This window comes from Eupeodes corollae, chromosome 1 (genome assembly GCF_945859685.1).
Source record: "Eupeodes corollae chromosome 1, idEupCoro1.1, whole genome shotgun sequence".
NCBI lineage: Eukaryota > Metazoa > Arthropoda > Insecta > Diptera > Syrphidae > Eupeodes > Eupeodes corollae.
Genome location: NC_079147.1, coordinates 52,287,413 through 52,310,403, shown reverse-complemented (window position 1 = coordinate 52,310,403; position 22,991 = coordinate 52,287,413). Strand labels below are relative to the sequence as shown.

The 22,991-nt window shown below is 37.0% G+C and overlaps 1 protein-coding gene across 11 annotated transcripts in view; it reads right to left on the bottom strand.

The window, feature by feature from the left end:
* LOC129938805 (F-actin-monooxygenase Mical) overlaps nucleotides 1-21,906 on the bottom strand; it is a 230,362-nt gene extending 208,456 nt beyond the window's left edge. For 3 of the 11 annotated variants that reach the window (XR_008780483.1, XR_008780484.1, XR_008780485.1), the window contains exon 1: nucleotides 20,424-21,897. The gene's annotated coding sequence lies outside the window, so the exon portion shown is untranslated. Of the gene's footprint in view, nucleotides 1-20,423 lie in introns of all 11 variants that reach the window. The other 8 variants (XM_056046573.1, XM_056046574.1, XM_056046575.1 and 5 more) reach the window with 4 other exon arrangements.
* Nucleotides 21,907-22,991: the final 1,085 nt, after the last annotated feature.

The following is a 22,991-nucleotide window of genomic DNA, read 5'->3' as shown; positions in this document are numbered from 1 at the left end:
CTATATTATTGTTTCTTGTGTTTCCGAGTAAACAAGAAATATGTCGCCGGACAATTTCAAGTGGAGAAAAGTCCAAATTAATTTAAATCAAGGAATGGTTTGCATGTTTCACCAGCTGAAGCAAAGTGATAGCCAACTTTTCTGCTGACCGAAAGTTTCTTCATTCACCTTCAAGAAAATGAAGGATCCGAAGTCAGATCTATTTTCTCCCCAGATTTTAATCCAATTCCCTTTTTTCTGTTGCTTGGAAATTTTTAAAGCATCCTCACAAAAGTCTAACACATCTAACAACGTTTCTTCATCGAAACTATTATTCGTATCCATGATGTCAATAATCATGGCGTCTAATACATTTTTTATCACTTCAAATGACATTTTCCTTATTATAAGCGTTTCTCGTATTGAGTTTTATATATTTTCGTGTCAAAAACACGCAACCGAAAAACATCCGAGTGTAATATTTCGAGGTTGATGAGATGAGTATATAAAAGAAAATATGCAAAAACACGCAGCATACAGAAAGTCTGAGTGTAAAAACACACTTAGTCACTAGCTGCATGAATGCTCCCAATATGACACTGTAAATGACAGCTAAGTTTGACATTAGCCAAATGACAGAGCTACCAACTTAAAACGTATTGGGGGCATTCATTAACCTAGTGGCTACTTAGTCAAGGGATTCCGATTGGTTAAATGCAACTACAAAAGTAGTTAAAATTTCCCGCATTAGTTTTGACGTTTCACAATCAGCTGCTCGGAAAGAACACAAGAATTCAAAATAAGATTAATCTTTCGGTATTTAAATTCAAATGCAAATCAATGATATTATATCTTGTAGTTGTTTTTATTGAATGTAAAAAGAAAAAAAAAATGTAAGTTCTGAAGACATAAATGTTTCGTATTTTATATATGTATTTGTATTTGTCATTACTATGACAGTTCCGGATTGACTAGCTTTGTAGTGCAATTTCGCTAGTTGAATTTTGACTAAGTAGTCACTAGCTTTATGAATGCGCTCATTGTATTTTTAAAAAGGAACTTGTAACTGTACTACAGAGAACATTAAAGAAAGGATTTATTTTAAATTGCCTTAAGGCAAAACAAATTATTTTGTAAGAACTTTAACAGAAATTTTAATTCAAATCAACAATAAGTGGATTCGATGGAAAAGTCATGTTCACACTAAAATCAGGGAGGCGATTGCGATCGAAAAAATGTCAATAAAGCTCTAAAAAGCTCACTTAGGTCAGTGTTGTTGAGACTCCGGGTTACTAGAATTCCCGGGCAAACCTACCACATCATACCTCTTAACCTTTTTTTCATATCTAAATTCATACTTTTAACATTATTCAAGTTAAACAAAACTTCTAATTTGCATATTTATTCAACTGCAGTACCAATCCTCTTCATATTCAAAAACATAATTTAAAATAACTTTGAACAGATGTGTTTTGTTTTCGAAAATATTTTTGTGTGTCTATTTGCACATCTTTTTTTATGCATTTTAACTAAACGGTGATTTTTTAAGAGCTTAAGAACTTTAAAAAAAAAAAAAAAACGCATAAAATTTGCAAAATCTCATCGATTCTTTATTTGAAACGTTAGATTGGTCCATGACATTTACTTTTTGAAGATAATTTCATTTAAATGTTGACCGCGGCTGCGTCTTAGGTGGTCCATTCGGAAAGTCCAATTTTGGGTAACTTTTTCGAGCATTTCGGACGGAATAGCCCGAATTTCTTCGGAAATGTTGTCTTCCAAAGCTGGAATAGTTGCTGGCTTATTTGTGTAGACTTTAGACTTGACGTAGCCCCACAAAAAATAGTCTAAAGGCGTCAAATCGCATGATCTTGGTGGCCAACTTACCGGTCCATTCCTTGAGATGAATTGTTCTCCGAAGTTTTCCCTCAAAATGGCCATAGAATCGCGAGCTGTGTGGCATGTAGCGCCATCTTGTTGAAACCACATGTCAACCAAGTTCAGTTCTTCCATTTTTGGCAACAAAAAGTTTGTTAGCATTGAACGATAGCGATCGCCATTCACCGTAACGTTGCGTCCAACAGCATCTTTGAAAAAATACGGTCCAATGATTCCACCAGCGTACAAACCACACCAAACAGTGCATTTTTCGGGATGCATGGGCAGTTCTTGAACGGCTTCTGGTTGCTCTTCACTCCAAATACCACAATTTTGCTTATTTACATAGCCATTCAACCAGAAATGAGCCTCATCGCTGAACAAAATTTGTCGATAAACACATTTCGAACCGAACACTGATTTTGGTAATAAAATTCAATGATTTGCAAGCGTTGCTCGTTAGTAAGTCTATTCATGATGAAATGTCAAAGCATACTGAACATCTTTCTCTTTGACACCATGTCTGAAATCCCGCGTGATCTGTCAAATACTAATGCATGAAAATCCTAACCTCAAAAAAATCACCCTTTACTAGCAGCTCAACTAGCTCTTCTAGCTAGCATACCTAAAAGTGCAAAAAAAAAAACAAAAAAAAAATATAATAGGAATACAAAAGAACTTTATTTTTACCCGCCAAATAGACACGAACGAACTTCCAACACTCTCAAGAGGCAAAACATAAATTTTGCAAGGCTAAAATTCTTTTATTTTTCATCTTTTCCTTACACTTCACCCTCTCTGGGTTTCATAGAAAAGTGTAATGCAAATAAATACGGAACGTGCATGTTGAAGTTAAACAAATGGAAAACAATGTGAAAATCTCTAAAGAAAACTTCATTGCAATTATTTTGTCGCTTCTTCGTTAGTTCTTTCCTCGACCAAACGCCTGCCACCTTCACCGCCGCCGTTGCCGTTCGTCTTCACTTCTCGGTACCACACGCTGTTAGAAGCCTTTAGTCTTCATTTTTTGTCTCTTTAGTACGTTAACCTTTTTTTGCAGCTACTACAAGCGCTGTCCATGAGTGTGCATAGATAATGTATCTAGCTACTTGATTGATGCCTTTAAGCAGCCGTTCATATTGCGCACGGGGCTTAGACTTAGACTAGAAAAACACAAAAAAAATACAAGTCGGCAAATTACCCAGACTTCCATTCATTTTATTCTTGCTTTTAAACTATTTTCTTTTTTTTTAGTAAAGTGGATATTTTTATAAATAACCCCCTTTAAGCAAATGTATCTTGCGATATCTTTCTGTGGAATTATGGAATAAAATTTTATTAGATAATTGCAGCTACGACTTTGTTTGATATCTCCTGTGCTCGTAATCGTAGTTTAAGTTGATACTCTTATGACCACGTGATACAACAACAGCTGAGAGTCTGATTGTTTGTCATATCATCATTTTCCAGAAAAGGAAGTCTTTGCACGAAAAAGCCTTTATATGGTAAGTAAGATTTTTGTCGAATAGCGACCAACGAAGTGATAAAAACAAAACAAAGATAACGATGCTTGTGGATGTCAATATGTGCTTTGAGGCTTCTGATAACGAGCTAAAGGTACTTTCTATTAAGTTTGTTTTGTTTTTTCGTACTAACGAAAGACTCAGATAAGATAAACAACAGAAATTTCGATTAAAAGGGTGTTATTGTAGAAAAAAAAGATTGCTACATTATTGTTTTTGTTTAAATATTCTTTCGAAAACATTTTGAAATATTTCTCAAAAACTGTTTGCATAAGAATTTCATTAGGCCAAATGCATGTTTTGAATTCCAATCGGTTATCTACTGTTCGAAAATTTTCTTAATGCAAGAAAGAAGTGGATAGACCAAACTTGAAGTCATTTTGAAAAAAGGTTTGATTCGGCGCTTAAATTGAATTGATTTTCGTTAACAAAATGAAAAACAAGACTGTTTTGTTCTTCTTACGGGTTAAAAAAGGTAATATGAAACCAAAGTTAATTCAACCGAACATTCGGAATTAACTATTACAATCGCTCTTGATGCCCAAAAAACCACTGGACACGAAGAACAGATACTCCGACTGCTTATGAACAAGGAAGTCATCGTCTTAATACAGGAGCCGTGGGCTATAAAATATTGTATGCATCGGAGAAAGGTGAACCAAGGTCATGCATGTTAGTAAAAAATGACTTAAACATTTTTTTACTCCCCAATTACAGCGGCAAGGACACCACCACCGCTGTCTTAACAACGGATAAAGCCACCTAATGGCTCATATCTTCCTACCTTGGCCACGAAAGCCCAATTCCAGGAAACACCTTGAGGAAGACAATTGCGGACGCGCAATCGAAAAAAGTTGGTCTCCTAATTGGTTCAGACGCTAACGCCCATCATACGGTATGGGGTAGCTCTGATATAAATGAGAGAGGTGAGTACTTATTTGATTATCTACTAAGCACTAACCTACTCATAAGTAATATTGGTAATGAACCCACTTTTGTAACCAAGAATAGGAAAGAGGTACTTGATATTACACTTACCTCTGACTCGATACACAATATGATTTCAAACTGGCATGTCTCAAAAAAGAATTCCTTCTCTGACCACAAATACATTCAGTTTGAGCTCAAAGATGTAGCAAATACCGGAATCACCGGTATACAAACTGGGAGCGATATAGGGAGGTACTAGCACAACTGCTTGATCACAACCTTCTTGAAAGCTCCTCAGGTAAAGATGAACTAGACCTTTCTGTGAATCATCTCACCGAAGCCTTTAATGAATCAATGAGAACTTCATGCCCTGTAACCATTTTAAAGGGTAAAAAGAAAACTCATTGATGGCGTAAAGAACTACAACCATTCAGAAAGAGCTGTCGCAAACTCTTCAATAGATCTAAGTACACTAGATCTCCTTCTGACTGGGACTTATACAAACAAGCTCTAAAGCAATATAAAAAAGAATTATGAAAGAGTAAGAGGTCTTCTTGGAGAAACTTTTGTGGTAAAATAGAAAATACTTCAGAAGCCTCAAGACTCAGGAAAATTCTCTCAAAAAGTCTAACAATACCCAGTGCTTTAAAGACAGAAGCAGGCACATGGACTATGAAGAATCTCTTAATCTGTTCTTAGACACCCACTTTCCAGGTAGCTCTAACATACTCAACGACTTAACATCAGAGTCTCAAGCTTCTACAAGCGATTTAGTTGATCTAATAATAAACCGCAATGGGCCATAGACAGCTTTGATCCATATAAATCTCCAGGACCAGACGGAATCATTCCGGCCGAACTACAAAAATGCTCAGACATTCCACCATTGGAAATCATTCTGACGAGCTGTGTAAGGTTGAGTTTTATTCAAAAAGCCTGGCAAAAGTAGTCTTCATTCCACGTTAACCCTAAAGATCTACGACCAATCAGCCTATCATCCTTTCCTTCTTAAAACCTTTGAAAGATTGATTGAAATTTACATCAGACATAATTTAAAACCATGTCTCATTTCCATAGCTCAACATGCTTACTCCAAGGGAAAATCAGTAGAATCAGCACTTCACTCGCTGGTACGTATTATTGAATATTCCCTCGAATACAAAGAATATAACTTAGCGTTCCTAGATATTGAAGGAGCTTTCAACAACGTCAGTTACGATCACATCAGCAATGGATAAGCTGAAATTAGAGAAATCACTCATAGATCTTATAAGTCTCATGTTCAAAAGCAGGACAATAATTTCTAACATGAGAAGTTTTACTACCACCAGATCGGTGATTCGAGGCACTCCTTTCGCCTCTTTTATGGAACATGGTAGTAAACGACCTACTTACAGCATTGGAAGCAGAGGGTTTCAAGGTGATTACCTATGCTGACGATGTTGCGATATCCGTATCTAGGAAGCATCCCCAAGTTCTCTCGGAACTCCTACAAAATGCCCTAAATAGGCTAACTAAATGGGCTAAGCAATGTGGACTGGACGTCAACCCACATAAAACAGAATTAATACTCTTTTCGAGAAGATATAAAATTCCTCAGATTAGCCCACCCAAGATTAGAGGAATACCATTAAGCTTTTCCGATCAAGCTAAATACTTGGGCCTCATTGGATCAAAATGGGGCTTCTCCCCAAAAATAACCCACTGGCTATACACTTCGGTAATCAGGCCGATACTCATTTATGGAGCCGTCGTATGGTGGACCGCACTGGACAAGATGGTAAATCTAAATAACCTCATTAAAGTCCAGCGGTCAGCAGGTATGTATGTGCATCACGGGAGCACTTCGCACAACACCAACCGCAGTACTGGAAGTGCTTTTAAACCTAACACCACTTGACATCTTCTCTAAAAAGGTGGCTACCAACTCATGTGTAAGGCTTAGAGCCACCTCTCAATGGACCAGTAACAATACTGGACATACTACTATTCTAGACAGTCTCAGATCTATCCCAGATCGCTTAGACTATACCACCCCAAAAATGGTATTCGGTAAAAGCTTCCATGTGTCCATCCCTTCAAGATCCTCCTGGGAAGAGGAGAGACCCCTGGAAGACGATGCGGTACACTTCTATACTGACGGTTCAAAGACCTATCACGGAGTTGGAAGTGGTATCTTTTCAGAACAACTGAATCTCAGTCTATCCTATAGACTTCCCAATCAATGTATTGTATTCCAGGCAGAAGTAATGGCGATAAAAGAAGCACTATCCTGGCTCAAAGAAAACGTTATATCTTGTAAGGATATACGAATCTTCTCAGACAGCCAAGCCGCTCTTAAATCTCTCTGGTCTGTCTTCACAAACTCTCAAACAGTCCACGATTGTCGATCATCTCTGAATGAGATGACGGAACAGTTTAACATTCACCTCATTTGGGTGCCGGGCCACAGGGACATTCCGGGAAATTGCAAAGCCGATGAGCTCGAGAATGCTAGATGGTCACAAAGTACCACCTGCTTAGCAACCAAGCAAATATGGCCAAGTATTGACTTAAAACGGTCAAAAGGCTTGATATCACTGAGCAGACAAAGTATAAGCTCTACAATTGGAGTAATAACGGGACACTGCCTTATAGGAAGACATGCTCTGAGGCTAGGGGTCTACACAAATGACTTCTGTATAAGCTGCATGAACGCGGAGGAAGAGGAAACGGTCCAACACCTTCTATGTACATGTCCAGCACTCTCCATTAGAAGGAATTACTTTATCGGTAATCCCTTCTTCGATAATACCAGTGAACTGGCAACGATTGACACAAAACGTCTCTCTAACTTTATTAAAAGTACAAAATGGTTTGTTTGAATTCATTACTCTCCCATGAGTAACCTCATTAGTGGTATCACAATGGACCCTTGAGGTCTACGTGCGTCAATAACATCTGGACAGCCACTCCAACCTAACCTACCAACACCTATCAGAATATGTTCAAAACCTATACTCTCACCGAAAAAGGCTGAGAAAGCGGCTTCAGAGGATCCATCAGAGGGAACTCAACAGGGTGAACCCCGAATACCGGACTATCAAGAGCGAACTGAAGTGTGTGAACATCATGTTCTAAAACTCCATCCGACACCACAACGACATCTCCTTCAAAAAGAGATTGAGGGAGATAAAACCTGGACGAAATGCCTTCAAGGAAATCAACGGCCTCACCGTTAGGAAAAAACCACTGCCGGAAGTCATGATGAGTAACAACATCGAGCTAACATCAACGAATGACAAAGTGGAAGCTTTTGCCAAACACTTTGAACAGAGTTTCACTCCAAACCATCAACGGACCGAGCATTCCTGAACGAAGTAGAAACCTCCATCGAGATGACTCAACAGCCAAACATTGTAGTTCAATTTGACGACAACTGCAAAGCCGATGAAGCAGCTAATACCCATAAATTCTGCAATCCTAAGGAGATAGCTCAGGTCATTAACAACTTGAAGCCGAAGAAGTCAACTGGAATGGACAAGATTTCTAACTATATCCTGGAAAAACTTCGGCAAGCTTTTATGATAAACTTGATAATTATTATAAATAACTGCATCAACAAGGCCTATTTTCCAGAAAAGTGAAGACAGCCAGTGGCAATTCCGAAGAAATGCAGCACCAATATGATCTCCAACTACAGGCCGGTCTCAGTCCTCAACAACATCAGCAAAATTTTTGAAGAAGTGATATTAAGGAGGATGAAGAAATTCTGCAACGGACAAAACATCATCCCCGACATGCAGTTTGGATTCCGACAAGCTCGGTTAACGATCCATCCACTTCTAAAGTTTCAGTCATCGTCACCACCGCTCTCAATAGCCACCGAACCACAGTTGGATGCTTTTTGGATGTCGAGAAAGCTTTCAACAGCGTATGGATTGAGACCCTCATCTATAAGTTTCGAATTTTTAATATCCCACAGCCAATATTAAAAATTGTCATTTCTTTTTTTTCTTTCAGAAACTTCCTCGTAGAATTCAACAGTTGCAATTCAACGATTAAAGACGTAAAGGCGGGAATCACCTAAGGATCAAAACTTGGACCGTTCCTCTACAGCCTAATAACATCTGACCAGCCAGTCCCAACGGATTGTGAGAACCTGCTATTTGCGGATGACTTTCTCACCTTCACCTATTCGTCCCCCATGTTTCCTACCATCGAAGCCCCAAGAGTAGCAGCACACATAAGCAGACTCTACGAATATTACAAGAAGTGGGGAAAAAGGATAAACACCTCCAAATCGGAACTGGTGTGCTTCCTGAGACCCGTCACCAACAACAGCCGCTTCGGCAATGGCCCGAAACCTTGTTCTGACGTTTTCGGATGGATCAAGGATTAAAGCAGAGAAGAACTCCAAAATCCACACTATAAGGCTATGATAACGAAAGCCAACATCGCACTCAATCGAGTTCGTACTCTCTTGAAGAAGAAAACAGGATTAAGTTAACCATAGAAACTGTTGAAATACAAACAGCTGCTAAGACAGATGAGCCACATCTAGATGCTTTCTGGATATCAAGAAAGCTTTCGACAGCGTATGGATTGAGGCCCTCATGCATAAGCTCCGAATTTTTAATATCCCACAGCCAATAATAAATATTTTGTTTTCCCTTTTTTCTTTCAGAAACTTTCTCGGAGAATTCGACAGTTGCAAGTCAACGATTAAGGACGTAAAGGCGGGAATCGCAAAAGGACCAAAACTTGGACCGTTCCTCTACAGCCTGATAACATCTGGCCGGCCAGTGCCAACGGATTGTGAGAACCTGATGTTTGCGAATGACTCACTCACCTATTCGTCCTCTATATTTCGCACGATCGAAGCCCGAAGAGTAGAAGCACACATAATCAGACTCTACGAGTATAACCAGAAGTTGGGAATAAGGATAAACACCTCCAAATCGGAACTGGTGTGCTTCCGGAGACCCGTCACCAACAACAGCTGCTAAATGTCTCCAATTTAAAATCAACTCTCCTTTTCTTACATACGATGTTGAGATTCTTCGACACTAACATAGAAACTGTCAGCTATTATCTTGAGAAAGTTGCAGGTTCTTGTAATTCATAAGATTCACTGGCTTCTAACTTTATCAATTGGAAGAAATTATGTCCTAGGACAAATTAAAAGTAGGTAGAAGTCAATTTAGAGGAAACCAAGGGTTTACGTTGAGTTGACCAAGGCCAAACCGGCGGCACTAGCAAAAGCAGATTATCAGAAAAAGACTAGGCCACAGTTAAAACACCTTTTTCAAAAGGTATTGATATAAAACAGCCTCTAAAGCATCTAATTTCCAGTTTTTTAATCGCTTAGCAGTTATTTTTTGATCAAGATCCGATTCGCACCAAATACATAAAATATAAATTTACTATTAGCGTCTTAAAAAAATAAAGAGAGAATACAGCCTAGTAAAACTTTCAAGATAGTAAATAGATCAGAATCCTGAAACAAAAAGCGTCGTTTAACATTTCAGAAATGTCTTCAAGCCATACTCCCAGCATATACAGCTGCATATTCCAAAAGAATCATGAGTCAACAAAATGCAAAGGTCATTGTTATTCCTTAACGAGATTAGCTATCAACAGAAGCAACATCTAACAGACCAATATTCGAAGAACTATTACTGAAAAGATTCGAACCATCAATTTTGATTTAGCAATAAACATTTAACGATAGATCAAGTGTGTCTTATTACGGATGTGATAGAAAAAACACTTGAAGAAAAAGAAGTAAGTTCAGCAATATTCCGAGAGGTTGCTGAAGCCTTTGATAAGATTTGTCACTTTGGACTTGAATACTAACTACAGACGTCATTCTCTGTTCCAACGCTAGTCCACAATGACATTCCCTATGTTAGCTCGATTGAACAAGCCAATTTGCTGGCAGCACAGTTTGCTGTTAATTCGACGCTACCAGAGAGTGTCCTGAGTCCTCTTCTTCTAGAGAGCGTAAACGATTTTATGGGACAAATCTTCTTTCGCACTCATACAGTTGCCTGAGTAATGAAAGGCCTTGACATACACAAATCAGCTGGCCCGAATAGTATTAACCCTATTGTTCTGAAGAGGTGTTCCTCAACGCTTGCAAAACCACTGCGTAAGCTTTCTACTAACAGCATTTGTACAGCCTTTCCCTAAAAAACATAAAAGATCCTTCCCCTCTAACTATCGTCGAATTGTACTCATGAGTCCCTTCTTTCCAAGGTCATGGAAACGCTGGTTAATTATCAGCTTAAGAAATATCTTGAAGAACGGAAGTTTCTTAATGACCGGCAGTATTGCTTTCGTAGCAATAGGTCCACTTGTGATCTCAAAGTTTATCTCATCGAACAAATCTTTTCATCGTTTTGGAGAAACTAAGATTACTGCACTTGATATTTCAAAGACATTTGATAGAGTTTGGCACCAAGCTCTCTTATCGAAAATGCGTGCTTTTGGTATTGACGCATCCCTTTTTCGTTGGATTAGAAATTACCTTATTAATTGTTTTATACAAGTTGTATTGGATGGTTTCAAGTCTGAAATTTATAAAATAAATGCTGGTGTTCCCCAGGGCTCCAAAGCTTACAAAGCCTTCATTCGTCAAAAACTTGAATACAACTCGCATATTAAAACAAACCAAGTTTAAGTATTTCGGAGCTTTGAAAATAATAGGCGATAGAACTATAACCGAAACAATTACGTGACTCAAACACCGCCGCAATGTTTCATGCCTTTTGTTCTTCTACCGATATTTTTATAAACAGTGTTCTGTCGAATTAGCCAGTCGTAATACTCTTACTTCTAAGAATGCACATCAGTTTTACCTTGAGCTCAGTTTCAGACGTACAGTCAAGTATATAGATTCTCTTTTTAACCGCACTTCGAGAATGTGGAATGCTTTACACAGCTCTATATTTCCCTGTCATTTTGATATTCAAAACTTTAAGAACAATGTGCATTGGTATATTTTCTATTAGCCTTCCTTATTTTCCTAAAGCTCTCACTGTGTTTAAAATTTAAACATGTTAAGGGTATAAATAACCCCTTGAGTGCCTAAATAAACAAAAATAGGGGACGCAACAGTGCGTTGAGAACTAGAGCCTAGTGACTTACAACTCTCAACCATTCCTGTGGCGAGTACTGTTGTCAGAAAGGGGACCTACAGTTTTAAGCCGAATCCGAACGGCTCATTTGAGAAAGTATTTTTCGTGACTCTTGGAGAATTTCTCAATTCCTCGCAAGAGGCAGTACCCGTGAAAGAAACTTTAGATGGCATAGGCAGGGATCGAACCCAAGACCTCTGGCATTTTATAGAATATTGAATTTTCCTTGGTATTAAAGAAATTTCGAGCTATACCATGAACTTCAAAACGAAATGGTTACAAAAATGATGATATGAAATACTATGAAAAAAGTGTAAAAACGCTTGGTGAAACCAAAATATCCCACGTTAACAGTTTGAAATCCTTTTGAATGTATAAAGTTGTTTATGAAACTGGGCATTAGAATCGCAAACTACTAGGTAAACGGATAAAAAGCAAAAGCAATCATCGTCAACTAGAAAACCGGGCTCGGGATCTAGTCTTCTTCTCGACCTATACCGATCTTGAACCGAAGTCGATTTTTACCAATTATGTCAAGAATAACCTTACCGCAATTTGATAAAAACTTCCAAATATCAATTCCTTAAAGGTCTACGAAGGAGATTGTATAATACTTGGCAGACGAATCAATTGACATTTGAACAGATGGTTCTTAGACCGATGTCTGTGGATGATTATACTCCAACAGACTTAATTTAAATATTTATTTCTTAGTCTACCCAATCACTGTAACTAGTTTCAGGCAGAACTTTTTGGCGTTAAAGAAGTCTTTTTTTGAATTGAAGAAAACTATATCAAATACCGTTATATGAATTTTTTTTAAACACTCAAGCTCAAGAGATCCAACAAGTGATTTATGCAGGAGTTGAACGAATTCAATACTTATTCTCCATATAAATCCCCAGGCGTACTGTAGAAAAAACAATCCATTATAAAGAATTTACTCTTGCCACCTTCCTAGACATAGAACGTCCTTACCGAATCCATAGAGGAATCGCTCGTTAAGTTCGGTGTTGAAGACTTCATTCGAATGAAATGGATTATTTCCATGCTCAGTGGAGGAAGATTCGAGCAATACAATCTCAACAAAACACGTGAGTAGGGGAATACCCCAGGGTGGTGTCCTTTCGCCTCTTCTATCGCTTCTGGCCATGGATACCATTCTCGTTAAATTAGAGAGATGTGGAGTGAAGGCGTTAGCTTATGCGGATGATTTGGTGCTATTGGTGTCAGGAAAGTACAACTCTGTGGTTAGTGAAATCACGGAGTCAGCTTTGAAGAAAGTTAGCAGCTGGGCCACGAGTTGTGGACTAGGAGTTAACCAAAGTAAAACTGTACTGTTACTCTTTACCCCCAAAACTAAAGTACCGCCCTTCACGCTACCTCGACTCAAAGGTCAAATCCTATCATAGTCTTCTAGTGCAAAATATTTGGGAGTTATACTCGAACCTGAACTAAACTGGAAACTAAATATTGAAGTACGGGTTAAGAAGGCCTGTGTTGCCTTCTACGCCTGCAGCAAAACTTTCGGCAAAAAGTGGGGACTTCAGTCGAAGATGATTTTATGGACGTGCGCAGTGTGGTGGCCTGCTCTTAGCAAAGCCTATAATATTGATAAGCTAAAGAAGGTTCAGAGAACAGCTTGCGTGGGCACCCCAGGGGCCATGCGTACTTGCCCAACGGACGCCTTAAACATTATTTTGGATCTACTACCAATCGACCTTTTTATTAAATACATAGTTTCCTGCAGCGCAATTAGGCTGAAGGAATCAAATAGCTGATTGTCAAAACCTTATGGTCACAGCAACACTACGAAATTGATTCCTTTAGATATTATCTCGGTAGACACTGACTACTTCACTCCTACTTTCAGCCTTAGTAAAGGTTTTAAGGTTATTTTCCCATCCAGAGAAGATTGATATCGTGTCGATAGGTTTCGAAACAACCATTTTTACTGACGACTCAAAGATAGAGTGCGGAGTTGGTTCTGGGATCTTTTCTGAGTCCCTAAATGTAGCTAAATCCTTTAGGCTTCCTGACTTTCCTAGCGTTTTTCAGGCTGAACTGCTGGCAATAAGGGAGGAATGTAAGATACTTAAAACCCAAACAGACAGTCAGGCAGCTGTCAAAGCCATTAACTCGGCCACATCCTCATCTTAATTGGTCCAGCAATGTCGCAATGAGCTTGCGAGCCTGAATATTAACCTCGGTGTCACACTGATCTGGGTTCCGGGATATAGTGGTATCGTGGGAAATGAACGGGCTGACGAGCTAGCCACTAAGGATCGGCCTTTCATAGCTCACTTGCGGAAAAGGTTAACATTCCTCTTGGTGCTATGAAGGTAAAATCAATCAATCAACCCGTACAAACGATCTTCTATGCAGGCCAAGGCAAGACATAGCCAGGATTGTTGCGGTTTGTACCGGACATTGGCCTATAGGAGTTCATGCAGAGAAGTTGGGTATTTCTTACAACACCTTTTGCCGTAGTTGTAGTGACCAAAGAGAAAGTAAAACGATAATCCATTTCCACTTCAAATGTCCTGCTTTGGCAATACTAGAATGAAATACTTTTGAAAAGCATTCTTTCAAGAACTTGATGAGCTATCTGAGACAAAGATTAGAGACCTAATCCTTTTTCTCAATGCGACAAAATGGCTCAAACATAATCGCTATGAAGCTTCTCTATAAATCTGTCCCTTTCAATCACAGGTCAAACGAGTTTTTGGTATCAAAACGGCGCACTACATTGAGTGCTTGAGATCGCAATTTCTACCTAACCTACCTGAACGAATTCAGGGAAGAAGGAGAAAGTTTCTCACCTTTTATAACCATGCCCTTCCCCATATTGAAGCCAACTTTTATAATAACGATCCAAGTGATCTAAGAAAAAAGGTATTGTTTTAAACGCTTCATTATTAGCTCAAAATGGTTCGACGAATAGGGAAGATCCTTATGTGTATGTGGAAGCACCACAAACCAAATACTGGTCTTAGTTTAGTGCCTTTTTCAAAAGCTGAAACAAGCACTTAAACTTTACCTAACCTTGCATAATTGGTTTAAGCACTTCACTCAGGATTATTAAACTAAAAACATTTTCCTTAATCCTTTTTCGGTCTTCATAATTTATTGTGAATTTCAAAGTTTACTAAATACACCATAATAGAAACTCGTTTTCGGAAAATTTCGCTTTCGAAACAAAATACATAGAAGGCCCCTGGACTACTAATAACGGCAGGGCCATATTCTTATACAGCAGCAGCTTTAAATTTATGTTAGGGCTTTGACCGAGTATCATATATATTCTTAACATGTAACTAAGAAAATAGAAGATAGCATAATTTTACTTTAAGAGACCTTCCATTAAGAATGCTTGGTACTTTCAATAATCACTTTACCAAAAAGCTTCCGTTTGTATTATTACATGGAAGTAAGAATCTAATTGCTATATGGAAAAGTTGATTTCCGAAGTGCATTATGCGCGGTGGTTAGATTTATTTGTTCCTTGGTACAGCTCTGGGTTATAATTGTTTTAATTACCTTCATTTTTTGTAGGAACTCCTTTCACAATGCCCATTGCTTTCAAGGAATTATGCTTCTAATTCCTTACATCATCTCATTTTCACAAACCATTACGTGGCTGGCTGCCAATGCCACTTACTTAACAGCTGAGGATTATAATGTTGGTATCCTTCTTCTCTTTTAAATATAATTGTTTTTTGAATAATAAGTTGAACCATTTTTACTTCAAGCTCCTTATTGTGTTTTCCTTTTAGAGTGAATACAAAAATGGATCCCATTACACATCAGTGTGAAAAAGGCTAAGAAAGTATAATGGATGAAAAACAATATCCTTGTAGCTTACATACCCGTATTTGTTAACCCACTGCAACCACCTTCCATTTAACACCCAATTGCATTGCCATACCAGAACCAGTACGAGTACCACCAGCATATTTCCAGCATAGGCAGAAGCACAATTGCATGCAACTAATGACCGGGTTCACTTTGAACTTTTGTTTCTACCCTCCTTCGGAATCATTATTCTTCCATTGACACGCGTTTTTATGATTATTTTCTGTTTTCCTTGTTTTTTGTTTTGTTTTTGTTTTATTATTTCAAATAGAGTTAACCTAGTTTTGAAATGTTGGGTTATGTTTGATTGATCCATTCATCCATCCATCCATCGACTACGATGACGACTAGTTTATTGGAAAATACTTGTAGGGCTTATGACAATAGCCAACTTATTGTTTTTTAGTTTGTCTACTTCTTTAGAGAGTCAGCAGGTTTTCCTTTTAAACGATCAATGTGGATAAAAATAAGTCTAGCTAGGTGTAGGGTGGGCTTTAATGTGCTCATACGTATGTTTGTAGTACCTATGCATTATGACATGGCAAGTGAGATACGGAATTATATTTCCATGTCCATTAAAAAAAATGAACGCTCCAGCACTTATGCCAGCGAGAGGCTTTTTAGTTGAGTGACTTGAGTGGAAATCGAAATTACTTTACAGCATTTAAAAACAATGGATTTTATACCAAACGAAAAATCAATATGCGAAAATGTACATTAAAATTGCTGCCTCTATGACATCAACTTGGATAATATAATATGGATTGGGTTTTTGAAAGTGCATAAAGTTGAAAGTTGCTTTTGTATTGACTGGCAGGAATGTAGCGGTGTATTTTTGTAAAGAGGGTTGGCAGTTTTAAGCATACTGCAGGAACATTTTGTGGTAAATGAAGCAAAAAAAGGAATTGTTTAACCTTCCTTAAAAACAAATCCGAAGGGATGTTTAAGTTTTGTAAATTGCTAACAGTTAACACCTATGTGTTAAATTCAAGTTTGCTTTTTCACTGATACAATGACTACAAACCTTTTCCAGAACTTTTCTTCATGTAAGCAGTCCTGTAACAAATGGAACATACATACTTTGAATCTTTGAAACATTCTAAATTTTTGGACAAATATTTGCATTTTGAAAACCAAAAATATACATAGGCACCTGATTTCAGGATAAGAAACTCATTTAGCATAAATAAATTGCATGAACGTATTTATTTAATTTTTGTATTCTCCCTTTTTACCTTTCTTTTAAGATTTTTAACGTAGATAAATGCCTTTGTAAATTAATTGGTAAACACTCGCAATTTTTGAATTGCTAAGGGTTTGTTACTTAAAAAAACGGCCTTCTTCCGAGACCTAGAAAGCAATGCTGAACATGGAACAAGTTGAGTTCCTTACTGCTTGTATTTTTGTAGCACAGCAACTTTTTATTTGTATTTTGTCCAAAACTTGTACTTGCGCTTGAATTACATCAATTTTGTGTACCTAACCTACTTGCAATTCTTTTTGAAAGGCTTGTCCTTATAAGATTAAAAGTCATTAAACGCGGATAGAATTAGAATTAGAATTACAATTACAATTACAATTACAATTACAATTACAATTACAATTACAATTACAATTACAATTACAATTACAATTACAATTACAATTACAATTACAATTACAATTACAATTACAATTACAATTACAATTACAATTACAATTACAATTACAATTACAATTACAATTACAATTACAATTACAATTACAATTACAATTACAATTACAATTACAATTACAATTACAATTACAATTACAATTACAATTACAATTACAATTACAATTACAAGAGACTCAAGTGGGCGGTAGGGCTAGATGGCATTCCCGGAGAAATGTTGCAAGCAGCAGTTATCAAGCGAATTGCTGCAACCGCTCATAGAAACAGCATGGGTCTCTGAATCCTTCCCAGAAGATTAGGGAAAGCAAATGATCGTCAAGCTCTCAAAAAAAGAAGACCTTGCATTTTGCATGCAATCGCCACAATTGTAGCAAGTGTTGTAGTGTAAGAAAACATCTCAAAGCAACGCTTGACGCTGAACAAGCAGGATTCCGCACTGAATCTTCCTGCATTAATCATATCAACACCCTACTGATCGTCATTGAACAGTGCGTCGAATATTGATCACCACTTCACCTGCTTTTAATCGATTATGAGAAGGCTCTTGACAGCGTCAACAGAGAGTTTATCTAGCTTGGTTTGCTGAGGAGAAATAAATGTCACGTCTTACTAGAAGGATTGCTGCCAGAAGTGTTTAAAGTCCAAAGTTGAGTCAGACCTGACGGCATAATTTCACCAATTATTTGCTTATTGGTGATCACTGATCAGTGGTGTTTTCTGGGTAGCCTTGAGGAAATGGAGGGCTTATATGGACTCTGACAACATACCTAAAATATCTAGATTACGTAGACGCTGTAAGTTTGCTTTCTCATAGGATAGTGGAGCCTCATCAAATGACAACAACGGTGCAGAGAGGACCAGAAATCGTGGAGCTGAAGATCAACACATTAAAAACTAAGAGGTTCAGCCTTGGAAACTCCGAACAACCAGTAGAAAAAGTAAATTGTTTTCAGTGCCTTGAAAATATGGATTTTACTGAAGGCGGAATCTAAGGTTGCGTTCGAGGTGTTGTCGAATGTTTGGAAAATCAACTCTCTCAGCTTGAAGACAAAGCTACGAATGTTTCGCTCAAACGTCGCATTAGTACTGTTATACGGTTGCAGTATTTTGAAAATAACATCAAAGAATGCCAGGGAAGAATGTAAAGACTTCAAGTGAATGCAAAGACTTCAAGGAAATGCAAAGACACTAAGTGAAAACAAAGACTTCAAGTGAATGCAACTAATCATTGCAATCAAATGATTGAAAAAAATTATTGCAGTCTTTTTAAGATAAAAGCATTGAGTTTTCGAAAAACCCTGTGAAGACGGTATTTAATCAGCTTCAAATACGCTGCCGTTCAAAGCCCACACCCGAAGAGCAAGTTGTGAATTTTTATACGGATATGAAAAGCTAAGTGTACTATCACACAGCCAAGCAGGTAAGTGAATTCGGAGTTTCAAACAGAATATCATTAATTAAAATGAGAAAAAATGGTCATATACAAAAAGATGAGTTCAAGCTCTTTACTCGCTTTTCTAAGAACTTTTTAAGAGTGCTATGCAAAAAAAAATACAGAGACCGAGATCGATCCAAAACTGTGAGTTCGAAGTGTTGAGTTCGATCTAGTTCTAGTTTTTATATGTAAAAAGATGAGCAAACGCTTGATTAGGTGAAATCGATCACAAAAATTATTGAGGATGGGTTTTCTCTTACTCAGTTGATAAACAACTGTCAAAATGGCCGAGTTTCTGAATTATTTTGTTACAAAGCTAGTTTACAAAAATAAAAGATGTCCAATTGGTGAAGACACTCGAAAATTCGAAAATTGTTTAGATTAGTGAAACAGGTGTGAAATTATTGACAGAGTTTTTGGGCCCAACACTGGAAACACGCGGTGGTGATTTCATCAAGAAAAAATGAGGATTTTTCTGCGTTATGTATTTGTTTTTAAATGCATCTATGATTTTAAGCATAGAACCTCTTTTTCTTGCCTTTAAAACTGGTAACAGCGACTTCTCCAGTAAAACTTTATTTAGTTCTTTTACTAGAAATTAACTAAGATGGTCTGTATTATTGTTTACTAGCTGACCCAGCAGACTTCGTACTGCCTCAATCGATAAATAAAAGACCTAAACTTTTGTATAAATTAATTTCAAAACAAACACAACGTATTGCATAAAAAAACATTTTTTTAGTAGCATGAAGTTTTATTATTATTTTCGACACATTATGTTGCTTACTTAAAAAAAACAGAGGTTTCCTGAAATACAGGCTATTTATAAGGTTTAAATTTTAATTAACAGACAAACACTGTTATAATACGAGTTTGTCAATCAAATTGTGAGGTGGTAATCCAGGCAATTTCAGTGAATTTAAAAACTCAGTGGGATAGTTGACTACGTCATCCTGGTTCATAACTGTGTCGACTGAATTGAAGGAAACCAACTGTGCTGGAAGAAAATTCTGAATGGTCGCATTGAGATTCTCGACATCTTTAATTTTCGCTGCCAATATTGCTCGCTCAAGCTCGTCAGCTCGGACTCTGAGAACTTTCTCATCTTTAAGCATATGACCCAATGTCGAAAACAAGACAGAATCCTGAGGTACACTAGGGATTTGTTTATTCCTACCCGATTTCATAAGCAAACGAGCCGAAAGGTTATTTTTAATGAATGTAAGTATTTTAAATAAAAGAGACCTTCATGTTAAATTCTACCAAATTATTTTGAAATATCAAGTGAGGTAATTAAGATCATTAGCAAGTTTTCAGTCTTTAAAATATTTTGTTTTCCCGTTGCTCGTATATTTTCTTACTTAAAACAGAAATAATTTCATAAAAAGACCTTTTTTGGAATTGATTTCGTTAGGCATACATTACATCCTCATTCATAATTCATAACAAAAATAATTGTGTTCATATGATCAACTTGTATGCCCTGACCTCTACTCTACAGCTCTTTGTTATTTTGCAGGACTAGCTGAAGAGACTCTTTCATGATTTCAGTTAAAATTTTCATGAATTAGCCTTAGAGTAGAGCCTATCTTTTTCAACTCATATTTCTTCCTGGTGTCAGCTATTTATATGAATGTAAGTGTCACAGAGACATTATTATGATAGTACAATGATCTCTCAACAAGGAAAACCCCGTTGAACAAGCTATTTTTCTACATGCAGGATCCTTACAGCAGTGTTGTAATTGTTTGTTAATGCTTTTAAACAACACGAGAAGTCCAAAACAATACAGATGCACCAAATCAGGTAGACAACAAAAAAACAAAAATTTATCATAATCTAGTTAACAACACCAATAATAAAGACATTTAAATTCAAGGAGCTAAGTTCTTCGTAAGGTACAAGAAAAGGTATAGATGTCTTACTTTTCTTTCATTTGCATGCCCAAAAAGGGTCTATAGTTCCATAAATCAGTGCATCTTATAAAAATGTAGTATATATTTAAAAACTGATTGTAAATAACAAAATTAAAAGTAATTCCATCTTACCTGCTTTCACTGATGCTTCTTAGATTTACCTTTCCTCTTGTTTTTCTTTTTATTTTGTATCAAACAAAAAATAATCCAAAATTCCTTATAAACCGTGTGTTCGAGAAAACAAAACAAAAACAACAACAAAAATGTCTTTAATTCCTGTTTTATGATTTATCTCGTTTCGGGGAATCTCTCTTGTCCTGTGCATAGACTAAACGAGAAAGAATTGATTTTCTATAATTTTCGCACATGCACCGAAAACGAACGAACGAACTTTTGTGTGGGAGCACTTTTGTATGTTTTTATGAATCATCAAGAAATTCAACGAACAAAATAAAACCAAAATCCACTTTTTTCTTTTATATTTTATTGATTAGTCGCACTATTGCTTAGCGTCAGCGTTCAAGATGCACACGAAAACACAAAGATTTGATTTGGAATTCGGATATTACTGCTGCACGCGTTTGTGTGTCTTAAATTACAGAGTCCAGAGTTCCAGTTCACAAGCACAACATGCATGGAACCAGAGAGCGAGGAGTGACGATTGCGATGGCGATGACGATGACGAGCGTCGAGAGCACAGAATTAAATTGTTAAATTGAAGCTGATGAACTCACGCATGGACCACAAAGCTGAAAGCAGTGGTGGTGGCGTTGACGGTGCGGTTGGTAAATAAGGTCATCCACGACAAAAAGTGCAAGAACCGCGAGGCCAGATGGAAATCCACTCAAGAAGGCCAATCGTAGCGTAGGAACTTTTGGACTTTTAATTTGATCAAAATAAAACAACAAATTATTTAAGAATTTTCTTCAAATTTTCAGAGAGAACACACGTAACACGTAACGAAGACTGAGAAGAGCGGCAACGACGACGGTGGTGGTGGCGGTGGCGACAGAGGCCGCGGATATTTTTTCTTTAAATTTATTTCAATCCCGGAAAACTTGAATTTGGAGAGACTCAAACTGAACCAAGATAATTACAACAAAACTAATAAAAAAGAAGAGAAATAATCCACACGCCGCGGCAGTAAGCAAAGCAGGTAAGTCACACGCAGCACACAACACGGAAATTCTATTTAAATTAAATTCTTTGTGACAAAAAAAATTTGAAGGAAAAATAAAATGATTTGTGATTGTGAAATTATTTTCCTATTTCCTAGGTACTTTGAAAATATATAGAATTTCCACAAAAGAACCGAAGATTTTTCTTGCTTTGTTTGCTCTTCAAAAAAGAAAATTGTAGTTGCAGTTGTCTAGACTCTAGACTTTAGAGAAACGAGAGGTTTTTTTTAATTTTCTTCTTTTTTCACAAGCACGCACTGTATCTCGATGCGATAGTTGTTGATTGGTTGATTGATGAAAGCTTAATGTTAAATAACTTATTTAATTTGTTTAACACTTTAAAGTGATTTTTAAATTTATTTATTTTTCTGTAATGTTCCGCGACAAGCGAATCGGTGAAGCAACCCGTCTTCTTCGGCGATTTGTTCGAAATTAATGTGGAAAATTAAACGCAGTGGAGAGCGAAGTTGCAGCGATTTTTCGATGTTTTTGACATTTCGAAAAATTTATATTTGAAATTTCGAAAATGTTTTTTTTTATTTTTCTGGGTGCGGCGGAATGGCGAATTGGAAGTAAAGCACAGATATGTTATAGAGTGAATGGTGAAAGAATGAGTTTGTAGGTGGCGCATCGGGAGGCGGACAAATAGCGGTCGGTAAATTAAATAATTTAAAGTCTAATTGTGTGTTATTACACTCAGACTTCCTGTATGCTGCGTGTTTCGAATATTTTCTTTCGAACATTCATCCCGTCAATCTTGGATTATTATGCTTTTCATCCAATGAAGAAATGTTGTTAGATGTGCAAGACCTTTGTGAGGATGATTTAAAAATTTCCAAGAATAAAAAAGGGAATTGGATTTAAATCGGGAGAGAAAATAGATCAGAGTTTGGATCCTTCACTTTCTTGCCAAAAGAACTAAAACCGAATGATGAACCATCGTTTTTAAATTATATAGGGATGAATGAAGACACTTTAATCTGCTTTTGTCGTTCATTGAAAACGCCATTAAAAAAATAAAACTTTGAGAGACGCTATATCACCGGTGATAAGTTGGTTGCCACTTTCTTTCAACGGGTGTTTGGAATGCAAAGCTTGAACTATCAAGCTAGACTCTCTCAACCATTCCTTCATTTAAAATAATTCGGTTATACGGTCTTCCCTCCACTTGAAATTGTCTTGTGGCATTCTTGTTTACTCGGAAACACTAGAAACAATAATTAAGCAACGCCAAGAGAAAAAGAAAGGCAAGAAAGAGAAACATCACAAACCATCCAAGACAATCCTGAAACTAGAACTCTGCCTATTGAGACTTTTTAAAGTATTTCTATTTCACCTACTTTCTCTTTCGCACTTATTTGCGTCATTCTAAAAACGTCTGAGTGTAATAACATACATTGTTCAAGTTCTGCCAAAAACTTGACAATTTATTATAACGCATGCTAAAAGCTTTTTCAAAAATACGACTGTGTCACTCTTGGAGCTGTCATCGCTTGATATTTGACAGGTAAATTTAATCCAA